The sequence below is a fragment of the Mesitornis unicolor genome, unplaced genomic scaffold (genome assembly GCF_000695765.1).
Source record: "Mesitornis unicolor isolate BGI_N332 unplaced genomic scaffold, ASM69576v1 scaffold820, whole genome shotgun sequence".
Lineage (NCBI taxonomy): Eukaryota > Metazoa > Chordata > Aves > Mesitornithiformes > Mesitornithidae > Mesitornis > Mesitornis unicolor.
The window spans coordinates 11,845-35,123 of NW_010158755.1; the positions used below are offsets into that span (position 1 = coordinate 11,845).

At 36.9% G+C, this 23,279-nt stretch overlaps 1 pseudogene; it reads right to left on the bottom strand.

Moving 5' to 3' along the window:
• Positions 1 to 14,701: 14,701 nt before the first annotated feature.
• LOC104540546 lies at positions 14,702 to 20,820 on the bottom strand (annotated as a pseudogene).
• Between the last annotated feature and the right edge of the window lie 2,459 nt (positions 20,821 to 23,279).

A 23,279-nucleotide genomic window follows, 5' to 3' on the forward strand; every position in this document is an offset into this window, starting at 1 on the left:
TTACAAAAAGTACTTTGACAGTTCACCGCACTCCACATGAACCATGGGATTTCTGAGTAACTGTCTTTCTGTTTGTTTGCTAATTCACACAAAAGAAAGCATTTTTTACTAAGTGTTCCAAAACCCCTACAATAGGCTTTTATTTGGGGCCATAATGCAATATCTAATTTCAGCTATTTCTGCAATAAATAATACCAGTAGTGAAGCATGCACAGGCCAATGCAAAGGATGACACTGTACAGGGATTATGGTTCTGCTTAGCAGTTTCTCTCCTCCTACAGTACAGTCAGCAGCACTCTAAAAGTTAGTGGAGCAGCTGGCAGAAACATCCAGTTCTTGTGTGGTGATTGCAGTGATATTTTCAATGTATTCAATCAGTTCTGCAAACCTGATTGTTCAAATTCAGCAATTATTTTATTTTGATGCTGTGGTAGGTTTTTTTCTTTTTTTGTCATCTCCCTTTTTTTTTTTCACCCGTAATCCCAAAGTAATATTAAGGGCTAGCACTAATCCAGAAGCAGTTTTCAAGTTCATATCTTCCATGTTCAGATTCTTACCTAGTCATGGACAATGCAGATGATTGATGTGTCTTGAAGCGAAGAGCTTTTTTGTCACTGTCACTTTGATTGGTCAGAAATGATTCCTAAGTGTAGTATGTGAAAGGACTTTTAGTCTTCAAATGAAAGTGTAGAAGGGGGTAAGAATTGTATGACAGAAAATTTCTTCTGTGTAAAAAATATCCGTCAAGATTTTGTCCTTTATGCCATTGCAATTTTTCTCCTTTTCATCATCAATGAGACACAGCATTTTCTAAAGAAGTGATGAACACTGTTACAAACTTTAAGTGATTAACAGGAGATATTAAGGGTGGAAATTCAGGGAAGTGAGGAAATGAGGTACAGGAGTAAGGTTTAATCACTGCTTCAATAGATACTCTCATGCAAGTAAGTGAATCTGCAGCTAAGCTCCCTTAACTGGTGGACACCTCTAATAAAACACCCTTAAATAATTTTAATTCCTTATAAGACTCCTCTCCTCTCCTCTCCTCTCCTCTCCTCTCCTCTCCTCTCCTCTCCTCTCTCTCCCTCTCCCTCTCCCTCTCCATATGCTTTATTGACTGATTTTAAATCTTTCACTACACTGACATTTCTCTACAAATATCTCCCAGACCTAAGAGAGAGTAGATAAGAAAGCTAAGTTTGAGGTGGCAAAGGGCTATATGCAGAGACAGGGTTCGGATCACCAACACTAAAGAGGTAGCATACAAGTGAGGAGAAGAACTACTAGCTAAAGTGTTGAAGGTGAGGGGAAGAAAGACTTGAAGCTATGATCAAAGCACTGGAACACAATAGCAGGTACACCAGAGTAACAAAGCCATGTTTATAACAAAGATACTCTTTTCACCAAATAAAATCTCAGCTCTAAAATTTAAGTGAATGTTTCTATCAGTCCTTTGAATGCCGCTTTTAATAAATAGACTTGGACTGCATGGTTTCCCTGGCTACATAGGCTTCTTATAATTCAAGAGTATATGTTGAAAATGTATAGTGGTTCAAGATGACTGCATTCAATGAGAGCTGCTAAACACTAAACAGTAACCATTTTGGAGGAAAGGCTCTAGAGCTTTCCACGCAATAATGATTGTGTAATTTATTTAAACTAATTTATTATTAGAAGCCCTTTGAAAGTGGGTACTAAAGCCATTGTGTGATGCTGCCTGTTCAAATACATTGTCTGTTCTCATCTTTTTCTCAGTGTCCTTGTATCAGCAAGATTAAATAATACTGACAGTTAAAAAGCCTTGTATTAACTTGCATAGATATATCTGGAGATCCATGCCAGACTTGAGTTCATTTAAGATGTTGCTTGACGACCTGATCCTTTGAACTCAATCTGTACTTGATCTTGCACCTCTACGTTGCCATGGCTCCCAGATAAAATAATGTAACTATTTTACCCTAAAGGCACACCAACAACTATTGCAAACGTATTGCAGAGAGGTCTCCTTAGTTGTGCTTTCAGTTTGGAATACTGATCCACAAATTCTCTTCATGCACAAGCATGCACATCATTAAGTTTCCTTTCTAAACCTTCAGAATATCCTTTGGGAACAAAAAAAAAAAAAAAAAAAAAAAAAAGGAAACATATATAACTTGAATCTCTAAAACTCCATTAAAATGATTGTTATGATCTCTACCCTGTTAACCTTTATGATCTCATTTTCCACAGCTGCTGTTAAATTGCTTCCTGCAAAGTGCCAGAACAGGTGATATTGACAATATGGTCATCATTATACCTTCAGTATCAATGGGTAAAAAGTATTCCAATAAGTCTTCATCAATAATTATGATCCCCTAAGAAAATATTGCACCCTCCTTTCTGTAAGATATAAGAATGGTAAAGTGCATACCACTGTCACACAGAATGTAGTGCTCTTTGTAATGTCATAAACAAAATAAAACATAAAATAAAAATACATGTTATGTGTTAGGAATCTAGGAACATAAATGGATTCATAATGTAAGCAGTTTCTTTTCACAGAATGAAGAAGTTAAAGTGTAGCAGAAAAACGTTTTTCGATGAAAGACTGGAGCTGCAGGAGGTGATTGAAAGCTTTGCAATGTCGTGTGGTACTTGCAAAGTCATAATTGCTGGTTATAGAATGCACATTTAAAATTATTATTCAAATGTTTACCACACTAGTTTAGATTCTAACTGTGAGATATGTAGTCATGGTGGCAAACATTTCCCAGCAATCACAATATTTTCGAAGAACTGTCTGTAGTGAAACAGAATATTCATCTGAAGTGGGTAAGATATGAATATGGTACTAGGGGATCACATTGACTTGGTGAATTTTGGTTTTAGTATGGAACGTTTAGTTGTGCAATTATAGAGGAAAACAGATTAAATAAATCTGGTTGGATTTTTGTAAACTAAATTAAATATTTTGACAAAATTATTTTTCTTTCTTTGACTATTTCCCTTTTTCTTTCTCTTGCCTCCTCCACTCTCTTTTCTGTTGAGAGATTTGGTTTTAAGTTTATGCAGATTTGGACTTTTTTTCCTTCTCTTTCCTTTTTTTTGAGGCAAACATGAACATATTTTAATGAAAACTTTAATTTTTGTCAAAAAAGCTATCTTCCATTAGTGGAAATATAAGAACAATTTTACTGGTTATTGCTCCCTTGTTTTCTGTAAGGCACTGCTCTTGTGTATGCCCTGAAAGCATTATTGCAAGTTAAAATGAAGGATGTACATCTGGTGCCTACAATCAGGGATATAAATCCATATATCAACTCCTAAGTAGAAGGGGATCATTTTTCAAATACTAAGTACTCACAGCTATCTATGACTTAACTCTGAGAGCTAGATCCCATATATTCTGCTAGCAGATGTAACATTTTGTTGTGATGCAGCATTGCTTAAAAAAACATTACTCAGCCAGTTTAGATTTTTCTTCTTCAAAGAATACAAAGTTTTGTCTCAACTAATGGTTTTTTTGTGATATTTATTACTGCTCTGTGAGTATTCCCTGCCCTCTGCCCCTCACTTTTAGAAGCATATTGTGAAGCCTGCCCTTTCTTAAAAGTCTTTGAAACATACATTATTTCAGCGTTCAAGTCATGTTATCGTTTTAGTCAGCATTTCAGTAGAGCACTCTGTTAGTGCCAGAGCACAGATAGGCCCCATTCAGCTCAGTGTTAGATAACAGATTCTTGAACAAGATTACAGAAGCAGAGCAAAACCATATAGCTAAGAAATTAGTCTCTATCATATGTAGTACTTTTACCACATCCATATCTTTGAATTTATAGGGTGTGCAATGGCCTTTCACATGAAAGGTAAAAGATAACAAGCAACTGTATTCTTCATCCTGGAGAAGTTCATCAGATATAGAACTGATTCCTAATGATGAAAAAGAGGAGACTGTGGTGAAGCTTTTTCCTGTTTTTCTGATGTTTTTTCCCTGAGCTGGAATGCAAGTTTTGTGGCTACAATACTGAAATAGTAAAGATGAAATTCCTAATTGAACTGTAACTATTCTGTGTTACTATGATACATCTGATCTTGTGAAGAACTTCTGAAATTCAGTTCAATAATTTCAGTCTGAGTTCCTTGCATCCTTTTCATTCTATTTATTTTTCTTTTTTTTTTTTGCTACTGATACTGTTTAAAACAGTTTGCTATGTGCAATCTACTGCCCGCATCAATACTGATATACTTGGCATTAATCTTCTGTGTTGTGTTGCAAGGCTCTGACTCTCTTGGCTCCTCACCACAAGCTTCTTTGTCATCAGTCAAGGCATTGTGACATACCACTTACATTTTTCCATTAATTCAGACCTGATGCATAGGATCCTCTTCTTATAAATGAAGCAGTAGGAACTCTGGAACTGCTGACCCCAGTGCCAGGGTTTCCCCAGAAGGAGAGTTCCTTTCCCAACCCAGCCATAAAAACTTAAAAAATGAATAAACAAGATAAAGTTGCAGGGCTTTTTGTGTTTGTGGTTGTTTTGGGGTTTTTTTTTTGGTAGGGGGTTAGGTGGGTTTTTTTGTTTTGTTTTGGTTTGTTGGTTTTTTTAATAATAAAAGAACCTGCTGCCCCTGTTCTCTCTGGGACAGCTAGAATTGCCAGCTCTGTAATGTGAACAATCTGTAACTTGAGGTGAGGCCACTTCTTCATCCTGAAAGTCAATCTTGCGGCTTCTAGTCCTTTCAACTATTACACACTTCCCCTGACCTTCCTCCTTTCTTTCTTTTTCCAGGAGTACATTAGTTTTGGATGCATTCCCCAACAGAGCTGTATTTTTGAGGGTCTTTGCTCTCTCCCTGATACCCCACTACTGGAGCAGGCAGCTCCAGAAATGTCTGGCCCATTCCCCTTCCCAAGCTTTTATCTTTATCTGTATCACCCCTCAAATTCAAATGTTTCATGTTTCAAGTGAGACACCACATGACAGAGAAATGGGAAGAAGTGAAAGGAAGTAGAAGACAGCTTTGAAGGTAAGATTTTCTGTTTTGTCCCACCAACTGCTCAGGAAAGGTACTGACTGATGCCTCTGCCCATCTCCCATGAGCGTGCCTGTCTGCCACCTCCTCAGTGGAGGAGAAATACTTTGCAAAAGTTCTTTCATCAGCTGTATATCACCCACAGACTGGAAAGAGACCAAAATATTTCTCACTGGCAGGGTCTTAAAGTACCAGATGTTGCAGTTTTCCCATCACAACGAGCAGGCCAGCAAAAGGTAGCCAAATTGCATTATTCTTTGTAATCACACCCCAAGAATTGGTGACTCTGAAATGCCATGTTATACCAAGCAGGTCTGGTATCTATTTTCTGGGGGAGGGGGTATTTTTGTTGCTTTATAAAACTTTACTCCTGTGTTTGAAGGTAAATCAACCAAGTTAACCAAAGTATGAAAGAAACCTGAAAATTAGAGCAGGGAATGTAGGAAGTGGCATAAGTATAACCAAGAGAGAATAAAGAAAAAGTATTTGCTGAGGAAGACAGCAAAATGCTTCTTGAAACATGAGTTTAAAATGCCAGCTGTACTTTCTTCCCAAAGGAACAAAATCAGTTCAGACATTCAGGCAATCCCAGGCCTGTGGTTGGTCAGAAACCCTATACAGCAGCTAGGGGTTGTGTTTAACTCCCTTTTTCTCAAAAGGACAGTATGGGATGGAATCTGTGAGAATGAGAACTTTAATTCCTAATTTTTTCTTATTTTGGTGGGATGAACTCAGTCCACTGAGGGCAACTGTGTTGTGATAGTCATAACTGCACTAGTGGTAAGCTTAACATGGGGGAAAACTGGATTTTCTGATAAATGATGCCAGACAGAGAAGAATACATTTCCAACTGTCTGAGGGGAGACCGTTATCCATCAAATGCAAATTTTATTGTAAGTCTGATCTCAGTGGGTACAATATTCTTGTATGAAAAGTTGAGGAAGCAGCAAGCAAAGACGATTTAACATATATAGAATATTAAGACACCTTGTTTCAAATAAATGGAGTTGTGGAGCTTTATCTTTCAGTTGCATGGTTTGTCACTGGAAATCTTCAAACTAAACAATGGAGTGCACAACAGCTACTAGGAATTTGTATGCACAAGGAGCTGATTTGCATATAAAATCAGAGCAAAATGAGATGAGTTTGAAAAACCAGACTCTTGAATGGTAGCCTAGAAATGGATTGCAGACTGCAAATGGGAGAGCATGTTGAAACAGAATGCTTGGGTCTTGCTAGCATTTCCAATACTTCCCATTTAAACACCTGTGTCATCTGTTTGCTGGATAGTAGGAAATGCCTATTTTGTTGAAGCTCAATATTCCAGTGGATATGAAAAATTGTGAAATGTAAGATGAGTCTAAGTGAGCTAGAGCTTGATTATATTCAGAGAATAATTAACTGTATTTACCCACATATATAATTCTGAAATTATATTGCCAGTCAGCAAACAGAGTCAGGGCTCAGAGCCTACCAGATCCTGCTGCCTCTGGAACTGAAGCTAACCACAGTCACTGCAGAGTTACAGCTTTTATCCATTGCCACATTTCCTTCTCACTGTGTTTTAAGAAAAGCTTGTAAGAATCTCCAAATGAGAATGCAGGTTTTTCTAATACTGAAGACTTGTTTGAATGATAAAAAAACCACACCTGGTGCAATGTGGTGTTCTCTGCTGTAGTCCTAGCTGAGAAGGAGATGGTCTGATGTCAGGAGTCATGAAGAATGGTTGCATTAATGCAGCAGTGGCTTCATGTCTGTCTACCACTCTATTATTTTAAAAAGTGACAAAAACCTGGGTTTAATATTGCTCAAAATAAAACTTAACATACTTTTATTTCCCTCTAACAGATATTTTAATCTGTATGCAAAATGTTGGTTTTCTGGGGGGGTTGGTTGGTTTGTTTGTTTGTTGATGCTGTTTTTTCCATCAAGGGAGCACCCATCTGCAATGAATATGATTTTTATCTGTGTGCTTGAGTTTCAAATTACAAAACTCAAATTTTGAAATGTCTGATGGCTTTTCCATACCATCAAAGCTCTGTCTCCTTGCATATCTCACATGAAAAAATAATACTGAATTCTTTGATAGAAGGAAGTAACTTAAATAACCCTGATGTGAGAACATTTCTTTAATTGTGTCAGATACATCCAATATTACCAAACTAGGTAGTAGGATCCAGTATGCTAACTTACAGCAAAAACTCAAAGAATGCTTCTGATGAATAAATATTGTCAGCGTATTTGTGAAAATTAAAACACTGATCAAATCTTTTATTATTAATTGATAAATAGTAGTGTTGGTCTCCATGGATATGCTCATATAATCATGGTAATATAATAGCACATACAATATAATCTATACAAGACAAAAAAAGTGTCCCAGAACACTGTGGCATTTTGGAGCCAGATACAGTAAAAATTCAAGAAATAAATTGTTGTACTATATTTATAGCTCTCACTTTTCACCAATCTTCCTTGTTTTCTCTGCTTATCTAATATATTTTCTGGTATAGAAACTCTGGTTTTCTCTTTACAACATTCAAATAAATTTATAAGAAACTTGCCTTATTTGAAGGAAAATCTGAATATAAAACTGTATGTACATTGACAATATTGCTTTAATTTTGAGTTATTATTTTGGTAGTAGTTGTATAAATTTCAGAGGAGTAGTGAGAAGACAAATTTCCATTCAAGAATCACTTTTAATTTTGATGATGTTACAGAACACAAAGTCAGTCATACAGCTCAAGGAAGAGAAGCCATACCTAGGCAACTATGTAATGATGGACTTTACTTGTTTGACATACTTCCCTGTGGAAGAGAAAGGACCAAATGCCTCAGATAGATTTAAACACTGAAAAGTCAGTTAATTTCAATTTAATCATAATTTCATCAGTTTCAGTCCATGGAACTTAAGCATCTAAATACCTTTGGGGATGTGGGTCAAAGAGACTCAGCATATTTAATATCTCCATTCTGCCACACAGATTAACACCCATAAAATTTCTCCAGGATAAACTTGCTCAACTGCAAAGAAGTCATAATTTTGCTTTATGGCATTACTATGGAAGTTGCTTATCTTAATTAAGCAGAAAACTTCATTAAGTCGTAGATTTTTATGTGGATCATATATGATTTACAAATGCTATCACGGAAGGGCTGAGGTTGGAAAGGACCTCTGGAGGTCATCTGATCCAACACCCTGCTCAAGCAAGGACACCTACAGCCAATTCCCCAGGACCATGTCCAGATGGCTTTTGAATTCTTCCAGGGATGGAGACTCCACAACCTCCCTGAACAGCCTCTGCCAGTGCTTGGTCACCCTCACAGTAAAAACGTGTTTCTTGATGCTCAAAGGGAAGGTCCTGTATTTCAGTTTGTGCTTATTGCCCCTGGTTCTGTCACTGAGCACCACTGAAAAAAGCCTGGCTCCTATCTGCCTATACATATATATTCTTACACACATAAATGTATATTTAAAGACACTCATATGCCCACAGTTATTATAATCAGATTTATACCTATCTTGTTTTGTGTATCACTGGAATTGATACAATTGTCTTAACTTGGTATTTTGGATTTTTTTCTTATGGCAAGTATAAATGAAAAATAGCTCTGATTTTAAACTTTCCCATTTTCTCTAAGTAATTTTTCACAATATAATACCAATTCTGGTTCTGCAGATGTGCCCTGGAATTTGAGTTGTTTTCCTGCAAATGAAAAAGTTGTATACTTCTATTCTAGAGTTCAGTTTGCCTAAATAGGTGCCAGCTGAAGTAATGCATCACCTCTACTCTATGACCTCTATTTGGTTCCTGGATAAGAAAGAACAATTCAAGCTGAGTTGTTTAATGCAGCTTCTGTCTTCCCTGTATAGATAGTGGAATGAGAGTCAGGTGCCTCTGAAGGACTACACATAAATTCTTTCCTTTCCTTGAGCTACCAAAACTATAAAATTTTGTTTACCACTAGATCTAATCTCTGCATATTTTTTGCTTCTTGTTCAAGTAACTATAATAGCTTGATTGCTGCTAGGAAATAATCATATCTGCTTTTTCTGCATCTTGCCATATCCTGATCTTTATAGGCATTTATATCTCTATTTATCATAATGGTTCCTGTGTGCACTGTTTTGTCCATGTTGGATTTTATGTAACAGACTGTTGGTTGAAACACACACAATTGAATTTCCATACAGCGTAAATTTCTACTTACAACTTTTTAATAAGCATGCCTCATCCTAGGAATTAATTTATATCTTGTACTTTATGACTTTAAGATGTTTGTTCTAAATTTGTCCTTCAGATTTCTCTTCTACTTTTTGTTGGTCATACATTTAAGAAGAAACTATAGCACATAGTAAATAGCAACAGCTGCAATGGCAACAGCAGCAAAAACAACAATGCAATTTTACTAGCCATGCCTATGATTATATATTAAATTGACACAGATGTGTTACTTGCTAAGTGCCAGCTGCTGGCACTTCTTTTCTTGTTGACTATAAGCAAACGAAAAAAGAAATGAAACAGATTATTTCTGTGACACACCACAGATATTTCAGCAAATGTATGGGCGCATTTCATAGTAGAATATATTTTACCCTTGAATACATTCAATTTGTATTAATTTTAGAATTTACTCTGTTAATTAGAAAAGGTTATAAGATTAATAAGTAGTCATTGCTAATATATGCAATGGACTATAAGCTTCAGTTGATGTTTTTTCCCAAAGAGGAATTAGACATTACTACGTACAAATCATAGTGAGCAGTATATCCTATCTTTCAAAGCTGGTCTTTATGTTGCTTTATAATCTCTGAATCATTTCTAAAATCCCTGCCAGAAAAGTTAACAGAAACCCAGGAAACCCTACCCTACCAACATAAAATGATACATTGCAATTTCAAACACTTTTATAGAAGAATTGATTTTCAGGCAATCCTTTGTAGATGTAAAATGAGATAGCTTGGAAACACACAGAGAATCCTACAGCCTGTGAAAAAAAACTTTATTTGTTTAGAAAATGTAGTGTTAACTACTTGGTATCAGTAGGAAGTCTATTTTTCCAGTTTCCAGGACATTACACTGACCCTTGGCATGTGCTCCAACTCCAACCTACATCATTTTTGAGATCTGTGATGATGGTCTAGAAGGGCAATGTCATCTCTGCATTTGTGCAAGGTCACAGTGCCCAACCTCTGGCTGACAAGAAAGGTCAGCCAGTGTCCTCTTCTTTGTGGCCACCCAGAGCAGGGGTTTACCACATTGTGATGTCAGGATGGCCTCAAGGCAGGTGTTAAGTGAAGAGCTTCTTCTTTGCTTGGAGGGGTTTCCTGATCACATCACTCAGATATGAAATGAGGCTAATAAGGTCAAGAATTTCTTGATGCTGGAAGGTGAAAAAGCTACTGCACTCTATATTCTGAATCATGTTGCTGCTGGCATACTGAACTAATCACTTTTCCTTTTGAGGGACATTTTCCCTCACTGAAATTTGGAGGAAAATACTCCAAGGTAATGCAGAATATCCAGATGCTCTGAACAGATAATGTGTCCAAAGACACTAATACAGCCAGAGCTGCTGTGCCAAGATCCCATCTTCTCATCTCCAGTGCAGCTGCAGAAGAAAGAATAAAACTTCATCACCTCACCCTCCTACTTTTGTTATGGACAGAAGGGACAAGTAAGAATTTAAGTGGACCTGGAATCGTCTCATGTTAGTCATAGTTCAGTCCCTTCAGATCATTGTGACATTTACTTTTTCTTTCTTTCTCTGTTTGAAAAAAGATACAAGTTTTCTAGATTTTTATAAATACAGAGCTAGAAAGGAGCTCACAAGATCATCAGCTCCTTCTGCTACTTGTAAAATGTCTACAGATGTTCTCTGACACATTTTTAAAACAGAAGAAAAAACATAAACCAATCTTTACCCACCAAAGCTGCTGATTTCAATATATTGACATAATTCACACTTAAATATAGGTGTCATATACAACAAGATGAATCCCAACTCTCAGGTCAGCTGCTTCAGGAAATAAAGTATATACAGATATGTGCTCTTATACTTCTCTCTCAAAGCTTTGGTACAGTTGGTTACCGTTGAGTGAGTGTCTAGAGAGCATCTCAAGAACTATGAGTATTGCATAATTAAATATTAAAGTTTAGATGGATGTTTCAATTTTGAAAAATTGTAGTGATTTTTTAAAAGGTTGCAATAGATATCTCACAAAAAATATGGAAACTCTAGGATTTTAGCTGCAGAAAATGCATTAGCTTTTTATTAAAAATTTTATTTAAAGGAAAAAATCTGTAGGAGTCTTAAAAATATATATTAATCTATAAAATTATTTTCTACAAAACTCAGATTCATGTTTGATCTTTAAATGCTTTGATATAATTTAAATGCTTTGATATAAGCTCTGATACTAATGCTCTGAAAACCGGTTTATATTTGTTTGACTTTGTTGTCACTAGTGTTAACTGAGTTAACTCAAACATGTATGCCCTATATTTCGTATTAGTAAATACAAGGAATATTGAAAGCAAGGGAAAAATTCTGTCTAAGGCAATAGAAAGATTCTGTGGCACAATAATTAAATTAAAATCAGAAACTATTTTAGTTGCAGATTCAGCCTTTATTTTGTTTCTTTTCTTTATTCACTGATAATAAAAATTGTATTCATTGCTGTACCTTTCTGTGCAAACTATTGTGGTGAAATATAAGCTCAGAATTGTATGAACATATTTTCAGAAATTCAGGCAATGAACCACATCAACTTATATGGCCCTTTTAAACAAAACTCTGTCCATCTTTTGAAAGCGTGAAAATTATCTGCATTGTGGTCCCTTAAGTATACCCACAACTTCGAGTGTAAAACTAGTCTATATAACAAATGTATCATAGTTCTTTACTGTAGCATCTTACTGCTTTATATAAATACATATTATAAAACTGTAATATTAGAAATTAAATATTTATATGCAATGTGCTTTCAAAACAGAAGCCTCAAAATGCAGTGCATATTTCACTTTTAGTGTTCAGTTTAAAATCCTCATGACTTTTCAAAATAAATTGAATGGCTAATAGATATGTTTGGTTATGACTAAAGACTATCCAAGTTAACCCGTGCTGACATAACAGTTAATAGGCATATTTTGCAATATAGTTTTGAAGCATTCCAAAATATTGTGATATAGTTTGTCCCTCTGCATTGCTATGTCACTGGGGATATTTAGTGAACCAGGACAAGGACCTTTTTAATTGTGGTCTAAACTTCCACAGACTGGAAGTCTTAGCGGTTAGAAGAGGTTTTATGCAATATTTAAAGGTTTATTGGTGCATTTGATTGCAATGCAGTTACATGTTCACTTAAATATAAACTTTCCATTTTGTATTGCAGCGCATCTAAAATCGGCTAACTAAAATATTATTTAGTTTACCTATCAGTTGAAATACATGAAGATATTAAATCAGTTTTTTACAGTTATGAGTGATAATCATATTATACCCCCAACTTTGATTGATTTAAGAACATTTATTTGCAGTAGACACCATCATGCTCTTGTGCTACCTTTGCTTTATTTCCCTCTGCTTATACTCTCTTAATTGTTTGCATCCGCTTTTTATCAGATGTTTCCTCTTGTTTCCTGCTGGATTACCTTCCCTACAACGGCCACATCCCCATCTCCTTCCTTTTGCCAGCTACCAAATCAGTAAGGGAGCTGTAAATTATCACCACAGTAAACTCCAAAGTTCTCACGAAAGCAAAGTTTCAAGAAAAAAGTGTACATTTATTTAGCTCAAAGTATTAAAAAAGAAGAAAATATAGTCTTGGGTTCAGAGAACTTTCTCCGGTTTTAAGGCAGGGCTGCAAAGGAGGCTCTCTCACCAGGACTGCTAGCACACCCAGCTGGGAACAGTGGGGCTGGGGAGCCCCCGGCAGCTGCTAAGTGACACTGATGGTCTTGTCAAGTCTACAAGTGGAATTAGTGGAAAATAACATCAATTTTAGAGGATGACTTTAGGAGTATCAAGAAAGCTTCTGTCTTGCTAGATTTTGTGAATGTTTCCTAAACAGGTAGCTGGTTGGATGGTATTTTTTTCCATGTAGGCAACCCTACTTCACTCTTTTTCACTTCAGATTTTCCGTTTTCTTCCCAACCTCATGCTTGAAAATATACTTTAGACATGTAAGCTATTTTCTGTCTGATTATTTCACATGGCTTCATGAATGTTCTAACCTAAGTTAGATTTAATACCCAGCTGTCATATTCCTGATGTTTTCCTGTCTATCTCTTACAGTGGGTGCAAGATAAACCTAATATTCTCTGATTTATTTCTTCTCTGTTTCTAAATTATATTTGGTTTACTCCAAAATTATGTTTGGAAAAGAGGACACTCAGAATATTGAGCTATCATGCAGGTTTTAGGAGAAGCTTAGAGCATGGATATCTACTTACTCATCTACTTTAATCAGTGTCAGTGTCTGGTCAGGTGAATATTTTTTTCACTGCAATGAAGGACCTACTTTAATTGTCTTTCACAAATAGGCTATGAAGAACAGCATTATCAGATATAAATTTTTCCAGATATTAGTAGTCAGTATCACCACAAGTCATGCTGTTACTGAAGATTAATCTCTCCTCCCAGATTATTAAAAAAAAAAAATCAGCAAGCCTGCAATAGCTCACTGCATGGCCATGCTTGAAAATTGGCATCTTTTACAAAAGCTCTGATACTAATGCTCTGAAAACAAAGGTTTAAGTTAGTCGATAACTGCCAGAACCTACACAGGAATGTGCTGTTTATTTTTACTGCTTATGAGCCACAGACAGAAGAAGCCAATCCTTACAATGTGATCCTCCTTTCTGGAGTTTATGCATACATGTGGTGCCATCTAAAGAAACCACCTTCTTTCTCTCTGGTTTGACAAGATTTTTGCTGTTTTTACACCACACCTTTGGGAAAGAGCAACAAATCTGGGACATTGCAAATTGGAAAATAAACTTCCTTCCCTTCTTTTATTAACAGGAAAAAGGAAGAAAATAAAGCAAAAACCAAGACTGTGCTACTCCTTCCTTCATCATCTATCTGTCTGACAGTAACAGGAGAGACCTTTAATTACTCAGATCTCTAATAACTGCTCATATACAGACACTGTGAAAATGAAGAGAGACAACTGAAGCGCTGACCAACATCCCAGCCTTAGGAATGATAAAGAATCCCAGGTGCTATGGGAGAAACAGAGTTAGAGGAATATCAGAATTATTGAGTTCACAATGGAAAGAACAATATTGATTCTGAGATTTAGGGGCAGAATTAACTGTTGGGTGAGAAATTAACAGATGTAGGTTCATTTAAGATTTCTGTCTCTCTTTTGCTCACACGCACATAGACTCTTTTTCAAATTAGATACCAATTATTTCTATTTCATATTGCTGTTTGCTTTACTCTTGCCCCAGCAGATGTTTAAGATTATAAAAAATGGGAATTTGATCTTTTTTTCAGATGAGCTCATTGAATCTTAATGTCTCATATTTTTCTGTGATTCCAGAAGAGTTCTGATCAAAGAGAAAACATCTCTGGGAAAGATACAACACCCGAAAGATGCATTACCTGTCTTATATAACATAAATCCATTCCATATACGTTTACATGTATAACATGTTTTTGCCAGAGACATTTAAAACTATGATTTGTTGTTTTCTCTAATTTCATAAAAATCTTCTGATGCCAACTCATTCCTGGCTTGTAAGTAGAAGCTGACAATGAAGGCTTGACTTGGTTCAGTGTGAGGCAGTATGCTGTAGCGAGCATACTTGTGCTTGGGAACCTATAAATGTCAAAATTGTTAACTATTTCACTCTTCATCAAAGAATGTCAGAAAAGAGAGTTTTGTTCTCTGAAGAGGTGTTCAATCAACTGTGAGTGACTGCTCCTTTTTGTGCCATGAATTTATGGGTTTGGGAAGTGTAGTTTATTTAATTTCCCCCGCCCCCCCGCCCCCCCCCCAGTGCAGGAGCTCTGCACTGCTCTGCAAGGCATCTGTAAGATATGTCTCTGTTGTAATGAGAGCAGGTTTCAGACAAGCTTGCCCAAGCTGTTGTCCGCTTGAGTTCAAACATAAATATATGCTGACCCTCAAGTGATACACATTTGGAGTTAGACAGTTGTTCATCTGTGACAGCCCAAAACTGGCTGAGGTGCTCAGACTCCCCATACCAGTTTTAGACATAACTATAGTTCTTTCGGCAGAATCCCTGCCAGATAGGAAGCTTAACGAGGCAACACGGTTTTCTAATATCAGTGTGAGGTATTTCAACTTAGGACAAGTCAAGACTGAAGAGCCGAGACAGGGCATATAAAAATGTTTCGGGTACTGGTGCAGTCCTCAGCTCTCCATTTCTGATAAGGACGGTCTGTGAATAATAGTTGCCTGTTGCCCTCATTTAATAACTGTGTTAAACCAAAGTGCTAAGGTCAAGAAATATAATGGTTAAGTAGTTTGAAAATTTGTGTCTCAAACAACTGGAGAGCATTTAATGAGCAAGTTGTTGTAGTTTGTCTAGGACTAGCAAAGCTCTCACAAGATTTTTATGATGCTTTATGGAAGAAAACATTCAAATGTGTCATTAAAAGATATGTCATGTGTACTGATGTTACTAGTGATTGCAGCATATGCACATACTCAGCGTACTCATCATATGCAAATAGCATAATTGACCAATTAGAAAAATGTATGTTGGAAGATGACAACCCATGGAAAATTAATAGTGTACTGCATAAGGAACTGTTTACCTGTGTGAAGAGGAATTTTAGTTTTGAGTCTTTATATTGGACTGCTGACTAAAGAGACCCAATTTTGTGCTGTTTTATCACAGTGCGATGTATAGGTTTGTTAACCACTGTAAATACCCCCAGATAAAGAAATCTGACTGACAAAAGCATTATCAAGATGAATGTGTTCCCTTGAGACGACAGAGTAAGATGTAAACTCTGGAGCAGACAGCTATGGCCAGTGGAACAGCATCCGCACCTGGTATAATGTGTGTAGTGCAAAGCTGCTGAAATGTCCTGGAGAGCTGGCAATGGCTAGTGAGGCAGAGCAGCCACTAGCTGGTAGGAGAAGTGGGCCTGGTAAGAACTAAACAAGGACAGCAATTAGCGTGTGCTCTCTTCTTTCATTCCTATATGTTTTGATATTTCACTGGCCTTTAATTTTCTCATGAGCAAAGAACATATTCTTATACCAAGAGGTCTGATCTGTAACCAGAGATGAACTCATGCATTGACCCGCTGGAGCAGAAGGACTAAAGTCATTCCGCCCCCATCCACACTCCTCAAGTGTCCATTTCTTCCTTCTAGCAGTGTATCAGGAAACTGCATAGCTCAGTTTTAAACAGGTCAAATGCTAGCACTTCTTGTTGGAGGGTGCTGCACAGCTCTCTGTAAGCTTTACCTAGGAGCTTTCACACTTGGCCAGCATTCCCATTGTGCCATTTCTGTGCCTGCCCCTACAATGATTCCTGAAATGCACCCTTTACATGGTACCACCCATGCAAGACAACCCCCTTATGTAATAGAAGGTACTGTTTTATCTTCAGTTTCATTCTTTGCCAGGAGCCATGAGAGAATATTAGAAACAGGTGGTGGTAGCCAGAGTCCTAGATTTTGCTTTATTATTTGTGTGCATTTACAGCCTTCCCATGTGACAGTCTCATTTAGTTGGTGCTACAGGCAATCTCTGTCTGTACCTAAAAATACCTTTAACAGCTGCATGTAGGGAACAATCACAGGGGAAGGAGAAGAGGCATAAAAAAGCAAAAGGCAACTTAGAAAGGAATTGGAGCCAGAGGAATTCATGACTGGGGTTCTTTTATTATCTAAAAGGACACTTATTTTGAGGACCATGCAGAGTCTTCTGTTACTGATGCTATTTTTGTTGATATTTTGTCTGTTGCCATTGTTTGCTTAAAATAATTTCTCAAGAGATACCTGGTGGCTGCAGGCAGAAAATTTTAGCGAAGTAGCTCTGAAAGTGAAAAATTGGATTATTCTCTACACAAGACGACTACTTTATACAAGCACAAAGAAATATCTGTAAATCTTGGCATTATATACTGGGATGTGTGACAAGTTCCTATAAACTCACAGATGCAACCAAGAAATAGTGTGAAGAAAATATTTTTCTCTCTCTTCAAACCTTCAGCTGGAAAGGCTGGGTGGTAATACCTTTTCTCTCTTTTTCTGGTACTCACTGGAACATTCACATTTAAAAGTCCTTTCCTGTCCTTTCTTCCCAAAGTCCTTGTAGCACTTACTATCTCACAAACTTTGCCTTATTCTCTTCCTGCTGCCCTGTCACCACTTCAAAAATTGTTAAGCCAGCGCTGAGAAAAATCACTCTCTCTGTAATCCCGAAGTGGAAACCTTAGCTGGTAAACGAAAACCAATTTACAACAGGCTATCCCTCCCTCTGTTTCCTTCTTTTTCCTTAGGTTTGCAACTTCCTTATAAGTATTTTGGCTGAGTGATTAGACAGAAAGTGCAGTATAGACCAGTTTGTCATTGGACACCCCATCAGGGCTGCCTGACAACCCAGGTCAGCCTGCCTTTTTCAGATACTTGTCTAAATCCTGATTAATTTCCTTCTTTCCCCACCCACACCACAGCTTTGAGATCGTAATACTAGTAGCAGATTTCAGCATGTCCTAGTTTCTTGAGGGATAACACTAACTAATTTCCTTATCCCAGAAGAGTGTCAGATGGGGAGTAGGTCATAAGATTCATGGATTAATGGTTTCAGGTTGTCTCCACTTGCATGGTGTTTTACCTGTTCAACTTACTGGCTCCCTGAAGACCTCTAATTGGAAGTGTATTAGAAAGACCTACTCAGGGATATAGAAACTGATGTGGTCCTCATACCCAATATAAGAAAAATTATTACATAGTATCCAATGTACAAAGAGATGACCACCATTTCCCCAGTCCTTTTAATATCATGTTACAAGGGAAGAACAGCAGAAATCTGTGCAGTGTATCCCTGATACCAGTGCAAGAGTGCATATATGCCTACACATTTTTATCATCTTTTCCACGTATAACTTATCTTCATTATGAGGTTTTTGCTTTCTCTGTCCCTCATTTTATTGTGGTCAAATATTTGTTTACTGTCATTAGATCATCCAGTCCTAAATACTCTTTTCTGGTGTATTCTTCACTAAATATTAATAAATTAAATAATTTCCTTTTAATGCCAAACAGAATAAAAATAAAACAAAAAAACTAAACATCTACACACTCTATTGCTTCCAAGTCATATTTATTCAACTTATCTCTAGTGAGATTCTTCTAACCTACTTTTAGATGTCCATAATATAAATATCTGAAGCTGAGCTGATTCTCATTGGCTCCTTCTACAGTCAATGGAGAAAAGGAGAGCCTTATTTTAGCTAATTAGTAAGATTAATCATGACATGAAAGTTCATACTTCACTCATTTAGCTAGACAGGGACCTTAAAGAATTTAAGACATAGAGCTGGAATTTTACATTTACTCTGATAAGTCCCACCTAGAGAAGAACACAAAACCAATGGTACTGCTGGAGTCCTATGAATTATTTCTAAATGAAAGTGAATCTTACCTATGATGCCCAGAATCAGCCAATAGCATTGTAATAGCTGCTCAAACATCTGAGATTAATCTGTTATCTTGCTGTCAGTTCAGGTATAAAAAAAAAATGACACAGTGAAGAGAAGCAAAAAAATAAATGAGCATAAATTAAAGCTGCCCAACGGTTCTTTACAACTATATGAAGACAATAGATACTATGAGACCAGACAGTAGATGCATTAAAAAGTGAGAAGGCAAATGAAAATATTTGTGATTCATATAATTAATGTAATAATTAAATCCTTTTAAAGAACTTAAGATTTAATTAAAAACTTAACTTAAGGGCTTCTACCTGTTATAATAAATGTGGATGAAACTTTCCAAACATGAACAAAATATTTTCAGAGACACAACAGTGATGTGAGTGCCTCTGAAGTGAATGTCTACCCCCTATGATTTACCTTTGGCCTCTACTCATCTCACTGCACAGCAGTACCACAAGAAGTTCAAGCCATCAGAAAGCAATGTGAGGAATTCAATCAAGTCGCCCCCTGAGGAAGATTAAAGCCAATGACTGAAAAAAAAAAAAGAAAAAAAAATATTTGCTTGTAAGTTTCCATTTCATGCTAAGATGAATTCGCTCATATATAAGAACACAAAGCAAGGCTAAAAGAAAGTTACAGTTGTTAGTAATGAATCAGCATTAAAAGTGTTTCCTTTTTTATGTGAGAGTTCCTAGTTTTTATAATTATTTCTTAGTTTTTCAACTTCCTGTTTTTTCTGGAAGCTTACCTTATTCAATACACAAGAGACAAGTTACACACAGAATCAGACAAATTTTCAACTCTAGGTGGGGTCTCACCAGAGTGGAGAAGAGAGCAGAATCATCTCTCTCAACCAGCTGGCCACATTTTGATTTATGCAGCTCAGGACATGGTTGACTTTCTGGGCTGCAAGCACATATTGCTGGCTCACATCTAGCTTTTCATCCACCAGTACATCCAATTCCTTCTCCTCAGAGGTGTTCCAAATCCCTTCATCCCTCAGCCTGTATTCATACTGGAAGTTGTCCCATTTCAGGTGCAGGACCTTGCACTTCATTGAATCTCAAGAAACTTACATAGGCTCACTTCTTGAGTTTGTCAAGGTCCCTCTGAATGACACCCCTTCCCTCCGGCGTGTCAACCACACCACTTGGCTTGATGTTGTCTGCAAACTTGCTGAAGGTCTATGTCATTGATGAAGATATTAAAGAGTACTGGCCCCAGTACAGACCCCATGAGGGATATCACTTATCACTGATCTCCATCTGGATATTTAGCTGTAGACCACTACCCTCTGGTTAGAGACCATCCAGCCAATTCTCTATCCACTGAACAGTCATCCTTATCCACCAAGCAGTCCATCCATCAGATTCATCTCTTGCCAGTTCAGAGAGAAGGATGTTGTTGGCGACCATGCCGAAGGCCTTACAGAAGTCCAAATAGATGACAACCATGGCTCTTTCCTTGTCCACTGATGTAGTCGCTCCATCATAGGCCACTAGGTTGGTCAGGGAAGACTTGCCCTTGGTGAAGCCATGCTGACTGTCTTGACTCACCTCCCTATCCTCCATGTGTCTCAGCATAGCTTCTAGGAGGATCTGTTCCATGATCTTCCCAGACACAGAGGTGAGGCTGACGGTTTGGTAGTTCCCAGGGTCCTCCTTTCTACCCATTTTAGAAATGAGTGCAACATTTCCCTTTTTCCAGTCACCAGGGACTTTACCAGACTTCCATGACTCTTCAAATATCATGGAGAGTGGCTGGGCAACTACATCAGCCAATTTCCTCAGGATTCTAGGATGCATCTTGTCAGGTTCCATAGACTTATGTATATGCAGGTTTCTCATGAAGTCACGAACCTGATGTTCTTTTACAGTGGGAGGGACCTTGCTCCCTCAGTCCCTGCCTTGAGATCCATCTACTCAAGATGTGTGGGAAGAGATGTTGCTAGTGAAGGCTGAGGCAAAAACATTGTTGAGTACCTCAGTCTTCTCCTTGTCCTTTGCTAACATCTTGCTAGTTGTGTTCATCGGGTGTGGTACACTTTCTTTGAAATTTCTTTTCTGGCTGGCATACCTATAGAACCCCTTATGATTATTATTTGTGTCCCTAGCAAAGTTTAGTACCAGACATGCCTCGGTGTTCCTGCCTCCTGATCAAAACCCTGATTGTGCTTTGAACAAGACTTTTGACTACATGACATCTAGAGCTTTCTTCCAGCCAACATTTCTGTGATTATTTTCAGTACACACCTGGTAGTACTTGCCAACGTTTGAGAATGAGAAGTGGAAAACTTGTGCAGCACCTTCAGAAAACCTTAGAAAAGCAATTTTTTTTCACAGAATAAAACTATAAATGAAAATTACTAATCAAGACAGAGAGATAATGTCAGATATTTGCGAGAAGTTATACACATACATCTGACCTAGGCTAACTACAAGCACTTTATCCTGTCTATGAGCCCTGGATTCATGCAACTTCACAATAGCAAGGTTTGATTAAGTCAGTTGATACTAGGTTTGAGTCAAAGAGGTCTAAGGAGCACTGGGTTAGGTTAATTTTTATTTCCTACATCTAGAATAGAAATATGTAAACATAAAAGAGGAAAGAAGGGTGAGTACTACATACACTTTAGCAGAACTTGCTTCATGTTACATCTTATAGAGTTACTGAATGTGGACACTTTTCAAGAAGTGAAAGCCTGGCTGCGTATTACTGCAGCTTTCACTTATAAGAGACTCTGAGGTATTCTTGAAGATGACTACTGGGAGTTTCAGAGTATAAAAATAACTAGAGAAGTGCACATTTGATTAATAAAAATAAACACCTCAGTAACTTCTGAACTATAGATCAAGAAATGAACACTACTTAGCTGTAAAAGATTGAGTTCTAAATATTTGCTGAATTTCTGATCGCCCAGGGTAAATTTGCATTGCAGATAAGTGACACTTTGAAAGGGTCATATCACTTTTTGCATGTGTTTCAACACTGCTGAGACTTAATTTATGTACTGTCATAGGAGAGAGGGAAGCATAATGGATTTTTAATTATTCTTAGTTGCAAAGAGCAAATGGAAGGCAGTCCAGTTTGTAGACAAAGCAGAAAGATAATTAAGAGTTATAAAGAGCAAATTTCACAGTCATGCCCTATTAAAGTTTTATTGGGAATGTGGCATTCCTACATTTCAAAGGTATATGTTTGTTTCTTGATTCACTCTCAGTGTACAATGCTTTATCACATTTTTTAAATGGTTAACGAGATTGCATGCACTGAATTAACGCTGGCTATTTGTATTTGCACATACTTCTTTGCTTTTGAGTAAGTAGGTTGATGTACCATACAAATGGAACAAAGCCCTCCTGACAGACTTAATTTTTCTGGGTTTTCCAGCTCTTCAACTTAAGAAAACAGAAAGTTATTCACAAACTTTCATAAAGTTCTTCATTCTCAGATCATGTAACAAGGTACACCACTAATGGGACTTTCAAGACTAAGTTGTTTCAGTAACCGTTAGCACTTAAGATGCAAAGTTTGAGGGGTAAACGGTCTAATAGGCTGGTTTTCTCAAATTTTTGCATTGGTGCATTTTTGGAACTTAAATACTTTTGTTCAGTGATAGCTGACTACAAGGTAGATAGTAGTACTTTTCTGTATCTCTTCTATTTCTTCCTGTTCTCTAAGGACAGCACCTATTAAAGTCACCAGAAGTCTTAATAATTTCAATATGGATTTAAACCACCACAACATACAGAGCATTTTTCCTCCATGTATCTACCAGAACTGTATCACTAAAACTGTTTCAGTATTCTCACTCCTTCATGCACGCACCTTTCCAAGACTTCTATGTCTCATTCTTTCTCTTTTTGTCCTGGTTGCCATTGAAAACATGCTTGAAGTGAGTTTTCATTAAAGTAGGTAAAAATTATAAAAGTTCTTTGTTTATGTTCCAATCATCTGAATATAGTAAATTTTGGTGAGTAGAGTTCAGATGAACTCTTTTTATAGTTTGAGTTTTAGAATAACTCTGGAGATCTTACAGGAAGATAATTTCTTGGGAAATTTAGAGCTGTTCTGCTTTTGGTTCTGAAATACTACAACAAATCCTGTTGGTGCTTCATCATTTGCAGCTCCATCTGGAACCCATAAGGCAAATTTGCATGCATAATAATAAAATGTTATCTAAATATTTCAGATCTTCATTAAAAGTTTGGTCTAATTTCTGGTCTAATCACAGATGAAACTCAAGTGGTGTTGGGGGACACTTAGATTTGGACTAGTTTATATCTAATTTTCATCATCAAGATAACTACCTTCTCTTGGGAAAAGGAAATAATTAAAAACTCTGCTGTTTTTTGTGAAGACTATTTTTATGGGAAAGTGATACAAGAAGTAAATAGATTAGATTCAAACACTTCTGATGCCTTTTAATAGACTCTGAAGGGTTACAAGGAAAGAAAGGTAAGAATTCAAAGTAAAAAATTTTGCATGCACCTACTATCAATAACTTATATGATTCAGTGCAGAAACTTCCTTAGTAGAATATAAGACTAGTTATAGACTTCTAGACTGAGTCTCTGTATATCAGTGACAGGTACACTTGAGCCATAAAGG